Below are 19,176 nucleotides of genomic sequence, written 5' to 3'. Positions count from 1 at the left end.
CCAAGAAGATTCCTTGAAATGTGCAAAGTTTCAAGATTTACTATTAAACTGAAATACTTTGTAAGACTCTGGTATTGGCACAAGGATAGATAATTGGGTTATATTAACTTTAGGGACTTCTGTTTATCAAAAGCTACCATGAAGACAGTTAAAAAGAAAGCCACAGACTTGAAGATATTTGCAACACATATCATCTCCAAAAGATTCATGTCCAGAATTGATAAAGAACGCCTACAAATCAATACGAGGTAGGCAGACAAACCACAGAGAAGTTGGCAAGATACTTGAGTTGGTATAGCACAAAAAAGACATCTATCTAAGTAGTCATTAAGCATGTGTAAAGATGGTCAACCTCATTAGCAACAGAGAAATGCTAATTACAGCCATAAAAATATGCCATTACATAGCACCAGAATGGCTAAAATTAAGCAGACGGACAGTATCTAGCGTTAACTGATGATATCTAGTGTTTGGGCCCCAACAGACATGCACATGAATGCTCATAATAACCAAAACCTGGAAATAATCCAAATGTCCATTCACGGCAGAACTGATGTAAATCACGGCGTATCTGTACGAGGAAAATCTGTACATCAATGAAATGAACAAGCCATTGCTTCTGACAAGGACACAGATGAATCTCACAGCCAGCATGTTGCGCAAAAGAAGCCAGACACAAAAGAATACACTTTGTGTGATTCTACTTGCATAAAGGTCAAAAATAAGCAAAGCTAATCTATGGTGTTAAAAGTCAGGTTGGTAGATAGAAGCAGTAATTACTGAGTCTGGGGACAAGCAGGGCTTTGCGGATACGGGCAACCCACTTCTTGACCTGTGTGATAGCTAGTTTCTTTATTTTCTGAAAATTAATTGTTCTGTTCCCTTAGGATTTGTATGTATGTTATGTTTACATAAAAATGTATCTTTTAAAACGCGGACTTGCTCTTTGTAAGACTTCTTGAGATTATGCTGTGAAATATTCTAAATGAGCTGAGTAAGAATGAACAAAGGGCCCCACAGTTAGGAGAGCAGAATGTAGGGACAGCAGGTCAAGAAGGCCCAAGAAGCCGTGTCCTCAGAAGAGAGCAGCCCATGGGGCTTTCCCCATTCACAATGGTTTTTGTTTTTTAAAAATTTTTTTTTTTCAACGTTTATTTATTTTTGGGACAGGGAGAGACAGAGCATGAACGGGGGAGGGTCAGAGAGAGAGGGAGACAGAGAATCGGAAACGGGCTCCAGGCTCTGAGCCATCAGCCCAGAGCCTGACGCGGGGCTTGAACTCACGGACCGCAAGATCGTGACCTGGCTGAAGTCGGACGCTTAACCGACTGCGCCACCCAGGCGCCCCTCACAATGGTTTTTGAAAGTCAAGTCCTACTGGAAGTCATACTTCATGGCTCCCTATGACGTTGGGATATAGTAAGACATAGATGTTTAGTTCCTACCATGAGCTCCTAAAAGCCTTGGGATTTCCAAGCAATAGGAGTGAGAGGAACATTTTTTGTTATTCATAACACACTCCTCTTGGCCATACCTGAATTTATGCTAATGAGGTGACCCTTAGATGGCTTCCGGACGCGGCTGGTTGCCAGAGGAACCAACCAAGTGATTAGAGGGTTGGCACTCTCGGCCCCGGCCTCTGACCTCTGAGGAGGGGGAAGGGGACTAAAAGATGGAGTTAATCACTAACGGCCATAATTGAATCAATGATGCCTAAGTAATGAACCCTCCATAAAACCCCTGAACTACCGGGTTCAAAGAGCTTCTAGGTTGGTGACTGTATCCAATGTGCTGGGAGGGTAGCTCCCCCTGACTTCACGGGGACAGGAGCTCCCAGACCTTGCCCTGTATACCTCTACATCCGGTTGTTCATCTGTATTCTTTATAATATCCTCTTATAATAAATCGGTAAATGCAAGTAAAGTGCTTCCCTGAGTTCTGTGAGCCTTTCTAGCAAATTACTGAGCTTGAGGAGACAGTTGTGAGAATCCCCAATTTACAGCCGGCTGGTCAGAAGTACAAGAGGCCCAGGACTTAGGCTTGGCGTCTCAAGTGGAGGCAGCCTTGCGGGACTGAGCCCTTCACTACTGAGTAGCTAACGTCAGCACTGAATTAAATCATATGACACCCAGCTGGTGTCAGAATTCCATGGTCTTGAGACCTGCCGGGTTGAGTTGCAAACCTTTTGTATGCGCAAATTCTCATCCGTCCTGCCAAATAAACACTAGGTTTTGCACTGAAGTACCATTTTTGCCTTAAAAACAGAACAAAACGAGAAAAAGCTACTGTGACAAAACGTTTCTCTAAAATCTACCCAAACCAGCTGGACATTTAAGAAGCCCATGACTTAAATCTTTGACCCTAAGATAATGCAGTTATATCGTGTGAACGTGTGTGCACCGACTGGCTGAGGGAGGGAGATCACGAAAATGGCCACATCGCTCTTTCCTGCCCCGAGTCCTTTTGCAACGTGATTGTGGAGCTCCTCCTTCCAGAAGCGGTGACTCTCTTTCCAGCTCTCGAACTGGGACTGGCCTGTCACTTGCTTTGACCCACAGAAAACAGTGAAAGCCTTGCATGCTCACTCTCTTTCTCTTCCCTTCTCTCTCTCTCTCTCTGAAGCCTGCCAGCTGCCATGTGAACAAGCCCAGGGAGCCTACTGAGGGATGAGAGGCCATGTGGGGGAGAGGCGACCGGCACCAGCTGAGGCCATCCTACGCCAGTCAACCCCGGGGGCTGGCCACATCCCCCCGAGTGAGCCCAGCCAAGACCAGAAGAACGAGCCAGCTAAGCCCAGCCCAAACTGTTTACACAGGAAATCACCACCAGGTAAATGAGTGTTGACTAAGCCGTTACGTTTTGGGGGGTGGTTCATTATGCAGAAAAAACTGACACACTAGCCATGAGCTGCTCGAGGGCAGGGTCCCAGGCACTGTGTCAGCAGAGCAGAACAGCGCCCCGCCCATTAGAGGTATTCTTATGGGTATTCTTGAACGAGGGGACCCATGGCACTGGGAGAAACAGGAAGGAAAATCTACTCGGATCCCAAGATTCTCCTGATCTTTGCCTCGTAACTGCTCAGAGCGGAGATCTAGTTTCAAGAACACAGTGCTGAAACCCAAGGGGACTGTGGGCTCATTTCCAATTTACGAGGAATGCATTACACATAACCATGGTTTCTTCTATCAGCTCTGAAAGGTGCCATCATTGGAGTACTACTTGAATATACTGACATCCTGACAGTATATTCAAGTACTACTTGAATATACTGACATGGGAGGGCAACACACACACACACACACACACACACACACACACACACACACACACACACACTTTTCACACGCAGGTGAGCATATCAGCCCACAGCCAGGCCCATGAGAACATCTCTTCTCTTCCCAGCTTTTCCTTGGTGCCCCCGCCCTATAATGTACAAGGGCACCCTAACAGAACTCCCTCCCCGCTGCCGGTAGACTCACGTTGACACAGGGAGGTAACCCCTCTCCACAAAATTTAGTCCTCGCGCAAAGAAACTTGGCATTTCACACATCCGACAGGTCATTTCGGCCTCAAATCGGCTGTATCCAACTTGTTTTTTATTTAAAAAAAATAGGATGGGGGCGCCTGGGTGGTGCAGTCGGTTAAGCGTCCGACTTCAGCCAGGTCACGATCTCGCGATATCTTGCGTGATCTCGCGTGAGTTCGAGCCCCGCGTCAGGCTCTGGGCTGATGGCTCGGAGCCTGGAGCCTGTTTCCGGTTCTGTGTCTCCCTCTCTCTCTGCCCCTTCCCCATTCATGCTCTGTCTCTCTCTGTCCCAAAAATAAATAAACGTTGAAAAAAAAAATTAAAAAAAATAGGATGTATTTTATGGCATTGCAGACAGAATTAGCATGTTTGCAAAACAATACCCATATGCCAGTTGTCCCCCAGAGGTGCTGCCGTTGAGGATAAATATGGCTGTGTTCTCAGAACACAGCCCCCTTTCACGATGGGGACAGGCAGGAAGCAGGTCTCTCCAAGACCATTTTTCCTCCAGAAGCTTTGCCCCACTTGAAACCGCAGACTATTACCTCACGCGCAATCTTAAGTGGAAGGCCTCTCACCACACGTTATTTTACCAAGGAGCATTTCTTTGTTGCCTCACTGCAGCCCCGAGATGCCAACCCGCAGACAGCCCACATGCGGTCCTGTTTCCTTCCGTGGAACTCCTGTCGTTGCTGGTTAAATTCTGACCCTGTGTTTTCTCTCAGCTCATCGACCAGAGCTCACTGACCGTTGGGTGCAAGTTGGCCAACGGGACCCACGTTTGCAGAGCGGTGTCACAGTGGAAGCTGGCCGGGGGCCAGCGTGAGGGCGGGCAGCTGCACAGGGGTCTCTCTCGTGGTCCAGACGGCCATCGCCCTACAACCCAGAGGACGCCCAGACTCATGTGGCCTCGGGCAAACTGAACTCGGCCCAAATAGGCGACAGCTAAAAAGAAGTGTGAGTGAGGGAGACTCAGAACCTTCCAGAACTTCAGAGTATCTGTGGCCTTGACGAGTCCCCGTAACCTGTGCTCTGGCTTCCTCCCTTCTCTTCTCCCCCAACCCCGATTCCGTCGCCCTCAGCTGCAGTCTGGGGTGCTTGTTTGTCCTCGCCCCTTCTGACGGCTCTCCCTCTGTTCAACCTTCTCTTCCTTCTACCTCATCCCTCACACTCCAGACGGCTAAATATGTCGCCGGGGCATAAGCAAACATTTCCTTATCCTTAGAGTGGACTACATGCCACACTTTACAACATCCAAGTGGTTCAACTGAACCCACATCACGCATTTTCTCTACCCTACACCTTCAACATGAGGACACACACACACACACACACACACACACACACACACAAACTAGGCTTGCTGAATATGAATTTTTTTTAATGAGGAAAAAACACGAAACACCAGGAAAAAGTACTTACAAACAACCACCATGCACGGAAAGGGACGTTATATTCTGCAGCAAACTTCAAAAACCAGTTACCAGAGGAGAAACGGAAAATTCTGGAGAAGAGTCAAGAAGGGAGCATGATTCCACTCCCAAGCCACCCTCACCCTTCACAACCGTACCGAGGAGCCAACAAATCCCAGACAGAAGCAAAGTGGGTGGAAACAGACCAGTAACCTGCAGGGCGGGTGGTTCTGGAATCCAAAACGCCAGCGCCTGCCTTGTGCAGGTGAAGCAGAGCTTCACATGGGACACGTAACCTTTCTGGAAAGAAAGCAGAGCCCAGATACTTTAAAGCAAACAGATAAAGTAAAATTACACCCCCTTCTAGCTACCATTCCCTCTTCAGATGAAAGGAAGATGCACGTAAAAGGCAAGAAACCTAACTTAGAAGAAAGAATTCACAGAATAGAACGAATTCCTAGCAACAGCCTCACACTACAGAACTTAAGAAGAAAGTGGGCACAGGAGCACCTGGGTGGCTCCGTCGGTCAAGCTCTTGGTTTTGGCTCCGGTCATGATTGGAGCGGTTTTGTGAGTTTGAGCCCCGAGTCAGGCTCTGTGCAGACAGCACGGAGCCTGCTTGGGATTCCTTCTCTCTCCCTCTCTCTCTGCCCCTCCCCTGCTCACACGGTCTCTGTCCCTCTCAAAAATAAATAAATAAGCTTTAAAAAAAAAAAAAAAAAAGGAAGAAGAAAGTGGGTGCAATTGAACGAAAGTTCCAAGGGGAGGTGATAACAGGATGTTATATGAAAAGGGTGATTTTATTTATTTATTTATTTTTTAATTTTTTTTTCAACGTTTTTTATTTATTTTTGGGACAGAGAGAGACAGAGCATGAATGGGGGAGGGGCAGAGAGAGAGGGAGACACAGAATCGGAAACAGGCTCCAGGCTCTGAGCCATCAGCCCAGAGCCCGACGCAGGGCTCGAACTCACGGACCGCGAGATCGTGACCTGGCTGAAGTCGGACGCTTAACCGACTGCGCCACCCAGGCGCCCCGAAAAGAGTGATTTTAAACTTCAGGAATCAAATTGAGGACCAATGTAACACAGAATGAAAAAACAGAAACTTCAAGGAACAGAATACCCTGAGAATTTTACAAAGCTTGGAAAAATAACAGGAAGACAGGTATTCAAGAGTCAATGCAAACCACAGGCAGAAAAAACGCATAGACCATTACGGGCAAGCACACCAATTAAAATTGCTAAAAACTTGGGGCGCCTGGGTGGCTCAGTCGGTTGGGCGGCCGTTGGGCGGCCGACTTCGGCTCAGGTCATGATCTCGCGGTCCGTGAGTTCGAGCCCCACGTCGGGCTCTGTGCTGACAGCTCAGAGCCTGGCTGGAGCCTGTTTCAGATTCTGTGTCTCCCTCTCTCTGTGACCCTCCCCTGTTCATGCTCTGTCTCTCACTGTCTCAAAAATAAATAAAACGTTAAAAAAAATTAAAAAAAAACTGCTAAAAACCGAGGCCAAAATAATTTAACAGCACAAGTGAAAGGAGACACATAACCTTCAAAAAAGCAACCATATGACTGAGAGCGACTTTTCCAAAAAAAAAAAAAAAAAAAAGTGAAAGCCAGAAGACACTGTGATACCTCAAAAAAATTTTATTCATTTATTTATTTTGAGAGAGAAAGCATGTGCAGGGGAGGGGCAGAGAGAGAGGTGGAGAGAGAGAGAATCCAAGCAGACCCTTGCTGCCAGTGCAGAGCCCAACGAGGGGCTCAAACTCATGGACCGTGAGATCACGACCTGAGCGGAAACCAAGAGTCGCACGCTTAACCGACTGAGCCACCCAGGTGCCCCAACCCTGCAATACCTTTAAAGTGTCAGAAGAAAGTTAGAACTGCCAACCTGGACTTCTTACTTTGTGAAAATATCCTCGCGGAAAGCCTCTGCACTGAAAGCCCCATGATGTAGGCAGGAAAGAACACTGAAGCAGGTGAATATGAGGTGGGGGACGAATCTAAGTGAATACTGACTGCATAAAACGAGTACACACACACACACACACACACACACACACACACACACACAATTATTATTTGAAACGTGTGGCAACCGCATAGAAATTGGGAGGAGGTAACTGGAGTCAAAATATTTGAAGGTATTTAAATTGTTCAGGAAATGGTATCACCCTTTGATAAGTCAAGGATTTGTGAGTAACCACCAAAAGAAGAGTAAATGTGTTAGAGGAGCGCCTGGCTGGCTCACTCTGTAGAGCATGCAACTCTGATCTCAGGGTTGTGAGTTCAAGCCCCACGCTGGGGGTAGAGATTACTTAAAAAATTAAATTAAAAAAAAAAAAGAGAGAATGTGTTAGAATGTAATAGATGGAGTGAACATAATAATTTTTAAAATGCTTAATCCCTCCAAAAGAGCACAGGAAAGCAGAGGATAAAGAACAAAAAAACAGCTAGAACACAGAGAAAACAAATAGAGACAGTAATTTTAAACCCAAATCATTGATGATTAAATGTAAACGGATTAATACTCCAATTGGTTGTCTGATGCTTATAAGAGACATACTTTAAATATAACTTTACGGGAAAAATTTTTAAAAATAAATATAACTGTGCAGGAAAGTTGAAAGTAAAAAAAAAAAAAGAATGAAAAAAAAATACACATAGAAAGACTAACCGGCAAAGAAGACTTTAAGCCAAAAAACAATACTAGAGAGAAGGAGGCTCATTTCGTAAAGATAAATGTTTCAATTTACCAGGAAGACATTAATTTTTAAATCTGTGTGTACTTAACGGAAACTCAAAGTATATGAATCTGAAATAAGTGAACAAGGTGAGCTTGGGCGGGTTAGTCGGTTAAGCATCCGACTCTTGATTTTGGCTCAGGGCCAGTTCTCACGGTTCGTAAGTTCCAGCCCTGTGCCAGGCTCTGTACTGACAGTGCAGAGCTCACTTGGGATTCTCTCTCTCTCTCTCTCTCTGCCCCTCTCCTGCTCGAGTACTCTCTCTCTCTCTCTCAAAATAAATAAATGCACTTAAAAATATGTGAACTAAAAAAAGAAATCCATAATCCATGATCATAGAGAGAGGTTTTAAATATCTCTATCAGTAACAATTAGAGTAATCAGACAAAAAGCTAAGAATACATATTTGAAAAACATGCTTATCTAATAAATTTGGCCTATTTGACATATACAGATCATATCTAAAAACTGTAGGGGCGCCTGGGTGGCTCAGTCGGTTAAGCGTCCGACTTCGGCTCAGGTCATGATCTCGCGGTCCGTGAGTTCGAGCCCCGCGTCGGGCTCTGTGCTGACAGCCCAGAGCCTGGAGCCTGCTTCAGATTCTGTGTCTCCCTCTCGTTCTGACCCTCCCCCATTCATGCTCTGTCTCTCTCTGTCTCAAAAATAAATAAACATTGGGGCGCCTGGGTGGCGCAGTCGGTTAAGCATCCGACTTCAGCCAGGTCACGATCTCGCGGTCCGTGAGTTCGAGCCCTGCGTCGGGCTCTGGGCTGATGGCTCAGAGCCTGGAGCCTGTTTCCGATTCTGTGTCTCCCTCTCTCTCTGCCCCTCGCCCGTTCAAGCTCTGTCTCTCTCTGTCCCAAAAATAAATAAATGTTGAAAAAATAAATAAATAAACATTAAAAAAAAATTAAAAAAAATTAAAGATACAATTAAAAAAAAACTGTAGAATACGCATTCTTTTCAGATACACACAGAATACTTTTACAAAATTGATCATAAATGAAATGTCAACTGACTTGAAGGGATTAAGTCATATATATGTTCTCTAGCCATAGTGAAATTAGACAAAAGATTACTAGGAAATTCCCATACGTATGGAAATTAAGCAAAATATTTCCAAATAAATCATGGGTCAAAGGATAAATTACAATAGATATTAGAAAATATTCTAACTGAATAATGAAAAATGACATGTCAAATCTTGTAGGAAGCAGCAAACACTGGGCTAACTGGAGAAGTGATAGCTTTAAATACCTATTTTAGAAAAGAAGAAAGGCTGAAAATCACATTGATCTCAGAAGACTAGGAAAGGAAGAGTAAATTAAACACAAAGAAAATAAAGGAAGGAGATTTTTTAAGAAGCAGAAATTAATAAAATAAAAACCAAACATACAATAAAGGGTCAATGTAGCCAAAAGTTAGTTCTTGGGAAAAAAAAAACTACTGATTGATAGCTCAAAACATCGAAGTCCCTAGCAAGAGTACTTAAGAAACTCTTAGAAAGAACACAAATTCAAGCATCAGGAATAGGGGCACCTGAGTGGCTCAGTCAGTTGAGCGTCCGATTTTGGCTCAGGTCACGATCTCTCGGTTCACGGGTTCAAGCCCCACGTCAGGCTCTGTGCGGACCGCTCGGAGCCCGGAGCCCGCTTCGGATTCTGTGTCTCCCTCTCCCACTCCCGTTCCCTTTCTCTCTCAAAAATAAGTAAACATTAAAAAAAAATTTTTAATATCAGGAATAAAAAAAAGCATCACCAGAAATCTTTCAGATATTAGAAAAGACAGTAACAAGATTATGATAAATTTATGCCCCCCAAAATAAAAAAAATATTTTTTAAAAAATTTTAACTTTTTAAAGTTTTTCCTTCCTTCCTTCCATCCTTCCTTCCTTCCTTCCTTCCTTCCTTCCTTCCTTCCTTCCTTCCTCCTCCCTCCCTCCATCTCTCTTTTTTCTATCCTTCTTTCTTTCTCTTTCTTTCTCCCTTTCTTTCTTGTAATCTCTACACCTAACATGGGGCTCGAACTCATGACTCCAAGATCAAGAGTTGCATGTTCCTCCAACTGAGCCAACCAGTCTCTCCCAAAACAAAAAATCCTGATGAAATAGACAAAATCCTGGAAGAAGCTCACCAAAAGTGCCACAAGAAGAGGGAGAAAAATTTTATATGCCATTAACTAACTATTAATGCAGCTGAATCTCACTACACACAGAAAACTTGGCACAGCCGGCTTTGTCAATGAATTCTATCAAATATTATAAAGAAGGATAATTCCAATCTTACACAAACTCTTCCAGAGGACAGAAAAAGAGGAAATACTTCCCGACTTATTTTATACGTCTGGTGTAACCTTGGGAACAAAACCTGGCAAGGACATGACGAGAAAGTAGTATTGCAGACCATTCTCACTAAGCATAGATGCAAAAATCATAAACACAATGTTGACAAATGGAACCCTGTAGGCGTTATATTAAAAGTATAGCACATTACACCACGTTACGTTTAATCCCAGGAATTCATGATTGATTTATTTGAAAAAAGGAGTTTCAGGAAAGCAACTGACGGAAGTCAACAGGATAAAAACCCCTAGGATTTAGGAATGTAAGGAACCTTCCTTAATCCGATTTTTAAAATATATAAAAACTGAGGAAAAAAGGAAAAGATTACTATCACATGCTAAAACACAGATGAACTTTGAGGACATTGAAATAAGCCTGTCACAAAAAGACAAATACTATCCAATTCCACTTACATGAGGTACCTAGAGTAGTCAAATTCACAGAAACGGAAAGTAGAATGGTGATTGCCAGGGGCTGGGGGGAGGTGGGAGAAGGTAGTTGTTATTTAATGGGTATAGAATTTTGGTTTTGCAAGAGAAAAATGTTCTGGAGATCTGTTTGACAACAATGTGAATATATTTATGGCTAAGATGGTGAATTTTGTGTTCTGTGTTTCCCACCATAATTTTTCTATTTTTTTTATTTTTTTAAATGTTTATTTATTTATTTTTGAGAGAGAGAGAGAGAGACAGAGAGAGAGAGAGTGCACAAGCAGGGCCGAGGCAGAGAGAGAGGGAGACACAGAATCTGAAGCAGCCTCCAGGTTCTGAGGTGTCAACATGGAGCCTGACATGGGGCTTGAACTCATAAACTGTGAGATCATAACCTGAGCCAAAGTCAGACACTTAACTAACTGAGCCACCCAGGCGTCCCTCCACCACAGTTTTTTTTTTTAAAGGAAAGGATTAATAATATACCCTACATTAAAATTCTATTCATCAAAGATACTATGAAGAAAGTGAAAAGGCAACTTACCTAGTAGAAGACATTTGCAACATATATAATATACCTCCAAAGTTCAGGTATCTAGAATCCTATAGAGAACTCCTACACATCAATATGAAACAAATGGACAACCCAGTAGAAAAATGAGTGACAGAAATGGATAGGCACTTCAGAAATGAGTTATTCAAATGGCCAATAAACATATGATAAGGCGCTCAACACCATTAATAATAGGGGGAATTAAAATTAAGTGACAGTACGACCTACACATCGGAATGCTAACAATTAAGAAGACGGACAATACCAACTATTGGTGAGGATCTGGGGCTCCCGGAGTTCTCACACCTGAGACAACAAAAATGTTCATCGACGGTAGAATGGAATATTCCACAACAAAGAAAAAGAACGAACTGTAGCTTCATCGAACAGCACAGATGTGCCTCCCAGACACATGTTGGACAAAAGAAGCCATACACAAGAGGGCATCCTTTATGCTTCCACAGAAATAAAGTTTAAACAGGGAAAACATAGTTCCTGGTCATGGAAGTCTTAGGAAGGCAATGGCTGGAAGGTGACGTTGGGAGCAATTCAACAATGTTACACATCGTTAATGGACAACTACAGTAGGCATTCATTCTTCTTAGGATGTTTGTACTTTGAAAAGATTTCAAGAAAATACTGTGTGACCTTATGCATGTGTCACTTACATTAAGCTGTAAACCAGCTGCTGCTGACATTCCAATTAAGAAGTCACAGTCCAGGGCCACCTGGGCGGCTCAGTCAGTTGAGCGTCCGACTTCAGCTCAGGTCACGATCTCGCGGTCCGTGAGTTCGAGCCCCACGTCGGGCTCTGGGCTGATGGCTCAGAGCCTGGAGCCTGTTTCCGATTCTGTGTCTCCCCCTCTCTCTGCCCCTCCCCTGCTCATGCTCTGTCTCTCTCTGTCTCAAAAATAAATAGGAACATTAAAAAAAAAGAAAAGAAAAAGAATTCACAGTCCAGGGGCGGACAATTAGCATTCTCATCGGGACACTCGCCCTCTAGATGTGTGCCTACGACAAGCACTTCTATTACCTGTGCCTTGCTCAAAGCCACGGCAATGCTAATTAGTGTCCTGAATATCTGAAATGACCACTGGTAAAATTAGTGGCCTGGTAACGACCACGATACGTATTAGAAATGGGCTCTCGTTGGCAAAGTGAGAGGTATTTATGAATGGGGACTGGCTAAGGATAGCTTGGAGACCCTTCTCATCCTTATGGACGCTGGGTAGCTCCAATGCATACCTTGCTGGTGCTTGAGACTTAAACCCCAAACGGTCTCATTTGGGAATCACGGTTACACATGGAAACTATGGGAGCAGTCTCGATCTGTGCGCTGGGCACACCTCCCTGGTCTCACTGCACAGTAGGTCCGGCCGGCCCCTCCCGGCCTGGGGCCTCTGAGGACAAGGAACTTTGCCTTTGTGTACCCTGCACACAGCGTGGTGCATGGCACTCCATAAACATTTGTTGAATAAACAAATGAGTGAGTTAAGAGGTGAATTCGTGAGTGGTAGAAACCCTTTTGATGAAGCTCGATTCAGCCCAGAAGTCCATCAAATGTCATTATCTGATTCTTGATGGCAGCAAAGAATAGTAAAGGACCTCTTAGTTCCAGTACTGGGCATGATCGACGGCTGCTAAATTCCCTCTCCCGTATAACCCACCCCACGAGCTTAAATATGCCATGAAGTCAAAAGGCACCCAGAGTGTGGGCAGTACATGAGTCGTGTTTTCTTCCCCCACCCCTCGTCCTGCAGGCAACAGTGGCCTAATGTACAATGGTAGAGCTGAGGGTTTGGGAAAGGCCAGTCCACTGTGGCCGTGAGCGGGCCTCCCCTGGCCTGGGCCCTTATGGTCAGTGTGAGCAGTGTGTGTGTGTGAAGGGTCCGCTTCCAGAGCCCCTGAGCCTAGAGCATCCCTGGGCAGCAGCCTGGGGCCTTGAACCAAGTGTTCCCTGTCTCCCTAGGTTCTGAGGTCAAGGTCCCGGCTCAGAAACAGGTTTTCACCATGTCACAGTTCTCCCGAACCTCAAGTGAAGACAAGGGCACTGACCGTTTACCAAGAGGCTACCCCTGGGAAAGTATCCCAAGCCTGCTTTTCTCCTCATGAGTAAGAGTAAAGTTTGTTATTCATTGCATTTCAACCAAAAATTAGGTTCTGCCTTTAAGCTGGGAAAGTCCAGTGCCGTGCCTGTTGAGTGGCTCGTTCGCTCACGTCCCCTCTGCTTTCCTGTGTCTACACTCTCCTCAATCATCAAGGATGCAGCCATCCTCCTTGCCCTCTCCCGTCTCCCACGCTCCCCCTCAAACCTGTGCTAATACAACCTGGGGTCCCCTGAGTGGACCAGAAAGTCCGGAAAATGTAAACTTCACCGGAAAAAGCCAGATCATTCCCCGGGTGTTTACATTTCACTGTTGCTTTAGGAAACTGGAAGAGCCAGAGAACCCAGGAGTAGAAAGAAGGAGAAGGCTTGCTTGTGTCCTGCCTGCATCTACCCTGAAGTGCACGGGGTCACAGCCCAGAACTCGGAGGCTCGCCCCGGGCCTGCTGCTCTCCACCTCTTTTCAAGTCGTTGCATTTCCAGAAGCCCACACATTCCTTCTTTTTCTCTCTCGTCTTGGCTACACGGTCGTTAAAAATAGTAATTCCGAAAAAGACAACCAGACAAGCCAGAAATAACCACTGGTTCAATGAACTTCTGAACAAATATGGCAATATTGACAAGGATATTCTAAATTCAGCTGCAGACTCCGGCTTCATTCTAGGAAGGAAGTGAAATCCAAAAAACGGAGACAAACAGAAAGGAGTTAGTTTAAGAAAACAAAAGGAAGGCTTTCGAAAGGCGATAAAAGAGCCAAGGAACATGGCGGGAGAAGAGCCAGTGCGCAGGGCCCGGCGCCCCCCTGTTTCTCTTGCTCCCTGAGCTTCAGAGGCCTGTGGAGGAAGCCCAAAGACCAGACAGGTGTTGGAAGGAGACCTGCCTGCCTTCACATCCTGGCTCTGCTGCTTTCTGGCTGCGTGACACAGAGGAGTCGCTGACCTTTTGCGTGCCTCAGTTTTCCCATCTGTTAATTGGCGCTAACCACTTCTACCCTCAGATTTCTGCGGATTCAGCAACGTAAGATGTGTAAGACTCCTCTCACGGAAACGTTCGCTGTCGTGGGTGGTCGTGGTGCCATGGGTGCGGAAACCTGTGACAAGTCAGAGGCTTTCGTAGCTCGGGTGGGCACAGTTTATTGGATGCCAGCTGGACCTCAACCGAGTTGCTGGGAAAAAAGGAGCAAAAACAAAAAAGACAAAAAAGACAGAGACGGCCCAGAGCGAGCGTTGGGTTTTATGAGTGCTACGTGGGGAACGTCTTGTTTCCACAGCTGTGGCGGGCCAGGGAAGGGAAGGAGAGAAGCTATTTGTTGTTGGACTCAGAGGAGGTGGGGTGGGTGGGGTGAGGTCAAAATGGGTGTCACTCACTTTCCTGATATTCCAGACCACAAAGCGTAAACATATCCCAAGGAGCTTGGGGTGGAAAGTCTTTTTTTTTTTTAATTTTTTTAATGTTTATTTATTTTTGAGAGAGAGGGAGAGACAGAGCATGAACAGGGAAGGAGCAGAGAGAGAGGGAGACATAGAATCCGAAGCAGGCTCCAGGCTCTGAGCTGTCAGCACAGAGCCTGATGTGGGGCTTGAACCCACAGACCGTGAGATCATGACCTGAACTGAAGTCGGATGCTCAACCGACTGAGCCACCCAGGCGCCCCTAAGAGTGGAAAGTCTTAAAGGATTTTCTGAGCCTGTCTTAACACTTGGTGATGCCTTTTGTCCGGGCAAGTTTGAAAGGGCCAACAAGGGGCAACTGACAGAGGGAGAGTCTCTGAGTCTTTCACTTCCGGGTCATCTGCCCTATGCTACTTTGCAGTAGCTGTCCTCTCCCACCCCGACCACAAAGACGGGATAAACGGCCTGGCCTGGAGCCCAGGGCGGGGGCCACAGGACCCCTGAGTGCTAAAGTCAGGGGAGAACGGAGGTGTGGAAGGCAATGTGAGGCCAGGACAGCGAGTAGGGGAGGGGCAGCATGCCAAGGGAAAGACACAAGTGAGACTGTGTGGGCACCATCACTGGGCTCGTGTGGCCGGGGGTGGCCTCTTGGGGGGCTGGGAGGCCTGATGGTTTTCAGAATACAGACGACCAGAGACAAAACACAGCCTTGAAGGTGACTGTGGACTTGGCATCAGAAGACGCCCATGGAAAAGCAACCCCAGCGTGGAAGCCTGCTGCATACACACTCAGGGGCCAAAGCCTCAGGATTTCTCGGTAATTAGGGCCACGACCGGTTAGACACTGAGGACATCAGAGAGGTATGACAGGTATTTCCTGCTGCCCAGCTGGGAACAGGAACCAAGAAGATGCGTGGCTTTGGACAGGAGAACAGCAAGCTGAATGGCCAGATCCAGACCTGGTCTCTAGGAACCGAAGCTGGAGAGACACCGGCTCACGGGAGGCAAGGCGGCAGTTGAGTCAGCCCTCGCCCCTGTAAGTTCACGGTCAAGGACGAAGTCACGGTGCTTAAGCGAGAGACCTCACTGCCGCCACTGAGGCTCGACCTTACCTGCAGTGAACGCACAACCCCGGGCAGCAGGCGAGCGAGGCACGTCCTGCCCACCCCCCCCCCCCCCGGGTGTACATGCCCCTGTGGGTTCATCCTCGCTCATCGTGACACACGCTTTTCCAGCCAGTCCCCACCCTGTTAACGGATCTCAAGCAAAACCAAAACCACTGATGGCTTAATAAACAGCTACGTTCTCCGCTGCAGTCGTGGGGGCTGTTGATGTCCCCAGCCACGTCCCCTTTCCCAGGCCGGTGCACCCATCCCCCGGCTGCTGTGAGCGCTGGCAGCTAATGGTTCACAGACAGGCCCTTCTCTGGACAGCTGCCCTCGGTGGAATGAGAACCGGCCTCGGTGCCCCCCACACAGCACGTCACCCGGCCCAGCAGCCAAGGCCGGATGGATACAGAGGAACTCGGAGCTGGCCTCCTCGCTTCCAGTGGGACCGACCCTGTGGCACAGTTCGTGAGGTCAGGCAAAGGGAGAGGGCTGCCGGGGTCACATCGATCCGCCCCTCACCTCTCCTGCCTCCCTGCCCACTTTCCTCCGTTGATAAATCACACGCATCTGCACAGGCTCTATGTGTAGACAATGTGACCCAAGACATCCCGCCAGTTTTCAGGTGTCTATACAAGGCCAGCTTTGAATGGAATAGCCTTCCCTGTAGCCTTGACCTCCTAAGCCTCCAGAATGTCAGACAGCAAACTCGTCAGAGCCCCAGGCTGTTTTTTTTTTTTTTTCAACGTTTATTTATTTTTGGGACAGAGAGAGACAGAGCATGAACGGGGGAGGGGCAGAGAGAGAGGGAGACACAGAATCGGAAACAGGCTCCAGGCTCCGAGCCATCAGCCCGGAGCCCGACGCGGGGCTCGAACTCCGTGACCTGGCTGAAGTCGGATGCTTAACCGACTGCGCCACCCAGGCACCCCACCCCAGGCTGTTTTAAGTGCGACCTCCGCTCTCCAGAACCCGAGACACCTGCTGGCAAAGACTAGCTTCTCACAAGGAACAGACAGTTGTAAGTCCCAGGATGCCTTTGGTTACTCGGTGGAATAGGGGCTAGAGTCAATAACATACAAGGAAGCGGGCAGGGAGCCAGAGTCACGCGCAAAGCCCCTCAGATCCCGTAAGGGAGGGGGCCTGAGTGCTCTCTTGGATCAGCATGAAGGTGAAGGGGGAGAGAACATTCCGTGAGATTCCATTCATCTCCCAGGTCCTGCTCTAAGTGGTGCAGCGGCAGGAACCCCATGCGGGTGTCCGTGTTTTCCTATGAGCGAATTAAGACTCGGGGAAGTCAAGAAAACAGTTCAGTCTCCCCTCCCCTTCCGAGCTTTTCCAGCGTCATTTACACAGACTGAAGCTTCTCCCGCCTTAAAATGACAAAGTGAGCACGCAAACAAAATAAACCCTCACAGTCTCTCTGGTCCCCCGATCCTCCCCCGGCCCTGCCCTGTGTCTCTGCCTCGTTCTGGTCGTGAGCAGTGGCAGCAGCAGAGCTTTTAGGATGACTCGTCTGCCCCCACCTCTTCCTCACCCCGCCTCACTCCTGTGCTCGCGGCAACATGGCCCAGGAGCGTCGCGCTCCCCACGTTCACACTGAGAACACGAGGGCACCCGAGCCTCCTTGTGCTGCGACGCTAAGGCACCCGCTTCAGCTTTCATTACTTGCTCTCTGCGGCCTCTCGCATCTTGAGCGCTTCTGCCGTCTGGAAACTCACACGGCCTCCAAAATTTCACCCGGTTTCCAGCTTCCCCTTCCGTCTGCTGCTTGGGACTCCCTTGAGGCACCGGGTTCGTAGAGTTCCCTGCAGTGCTGGGACAGGCTTGCTCACGTGCACACACAGCCCAGAGCAGGCAGAGCCGTTTTCCAAACCCGCCGGGGTCCAGCCCCCGAGCGGCCCCTCTCCCAAGATGACCTTTCCCCAACTTGAAGCAGTTCTCTCACCAAAAGATGGACGTTCACTATAAACCTCCATGTGCCAAAGGGAGTGGAATCCCTGGTGAGGATATTCTCGTAACACACACACACACACACACACACACACACACACACACACACACGCCCCCTATAACGACACGGCTAGTTTGAACGTTAAATCTACAGGGCAACGAAAACTGTAAGAGTCTGTCTACTCAGCCAGGGATAGAAACCAGAATTCCCGCCCCACAGCTGAAAGCTCTAACCAGTCTGCCTTGCTGTGCGAAAATAAACACGGCAGCAGACACACAAAACCTGCATTTAGTTCTCACTCCCCTGGAGCCCGGTAAACAGCCCAGCCCCGGGGGCGGGTGGGCGTGGCTCCCGAGCCGGTCAGGCTCCAAGGCCGGAGCCTCACCAGAAATGACGCCCGCTCCGCTCTGGGAACAGTCTGGGGGGGGGGGGGGGGGGCTCTACTCTGGGGTGCCGCAGTCTACAACCAGGAAGCCGGGGCCTCAGGCCTGGTTTCCTCCAGCAGGTGAATGATCAGAACCGGCAGGGAGGCTCCCGCCTGCCACCAAACAACAGCAAAGTCGCCACGATGAGTCAGGTGCTGAAAGATCACCCCCACAGTGCTTTTTGTTACTAGTCTGCAATTTCTTGTTACTAGTCTGCAACAAGGCGAGTAGATACCTGGAGCGCACGTTTTTAGAAGCTTTCATAACAATTTGGCAGGGGGATTTTATGTCTATTTATAAAAAAACAAACCAGTATTGTATTTGGGGCTTTAGGTTAGCTTTATATTAATTGGCTTTCACTATACTTTGTGCTAAAGCATCAGTCTGCCAATACTAGAAAAGAATTTTCTTTTTTTTTTTTAATTTTTTTTTTTCAACGTTTATTTATTTTGGGGACAGAGAGAGACAGAGCATGAACGGGGGAGGGGCAGAGAGAGAGGGAGACACAGAATCGGAAACAGGCTCCAGGCTCTGAGCCATCAGCCCAGAGCCCGACGCGGGGCTCAAACCCACGGACCGCGAGATCCTGACCTGGCTGAAGTCGGACGCTTAACCGACTGCGCCACCCAGGCGCCCCTAGAAAAGAATTTTCAATGGTGCACAGAGAGTTTGAGAAGCAGTGAAATAGGGAATTTTAAACGATCCCATTCGTTACAAGATACTCCAAGAGGAAAAAGATAAGCCACGGAATGAGAGAAATAGTTTGCAACACACTTAAGAAAGTTTTATGTGGGGCCCCTGTGTGGCTCAGTCCGTCAGTTGAGCGTCCGACTTCAGCTCGGGTCACGATCTCGCCATTCGTGGGTTCGAGCCCTGCGTCGGGCTCTGTGCTGACAGCTCGGGGCCTGGAGCCTGCTTCCGATTCTGTGTCTCCCTCTCTCTCTGACCCTTCCCCACTCACACTCTCTCTGTCAAGAATAAATAAACATTAAAAAAAAAACTTACAAGACAGTTTTATGTAAGAGAGAAATCCTACATGACGTAAATAATTTGAATCAATTAGAAAAAATGGGCAGAAAGGCTTGGATAGGCATTTTACAGAGGAAATGCTAATGCCTGCTGAACATGCGGTAAGTGCTCAACCAGAGAAATAAATACTACAAGCAAGTGACCGCAGAGCAGTCCCTAG

General features: G+C 47.4%; 1 protein-coding gene across 1 annotated transcript in view; it reads right to left on the bottom strand.

Annotated features, from left to right (window-relative positions):
* SUSD5 (sushi domain containing 5) overlaps window positions 1-19,176 on the bottom strand; it is a 54,652-nt gene that overhangs the window by 4,300 nt on the left and 31,176 nt on the right. The window lies entirely within an intron of this gene.

The sequence above is a fragment of the Puma concolor genome, chromosome C2 (genome assembly GCF_028749965.1).
Source record: "Puma concolor isolate L17-30 chromosome C2, mPumCon1.1.hap2, whole genome shotgun sequence".
Lineage (NCBI taxonomy): Eukaryota > Metazoa > Chordata > Mammalia > Carnivora > Felidae > Puma > Puma concolor.
Note: the sequence above shows the minus strand (reverse complement) of the source record. Positions and strands in the feature narration are given on the sequence as shown.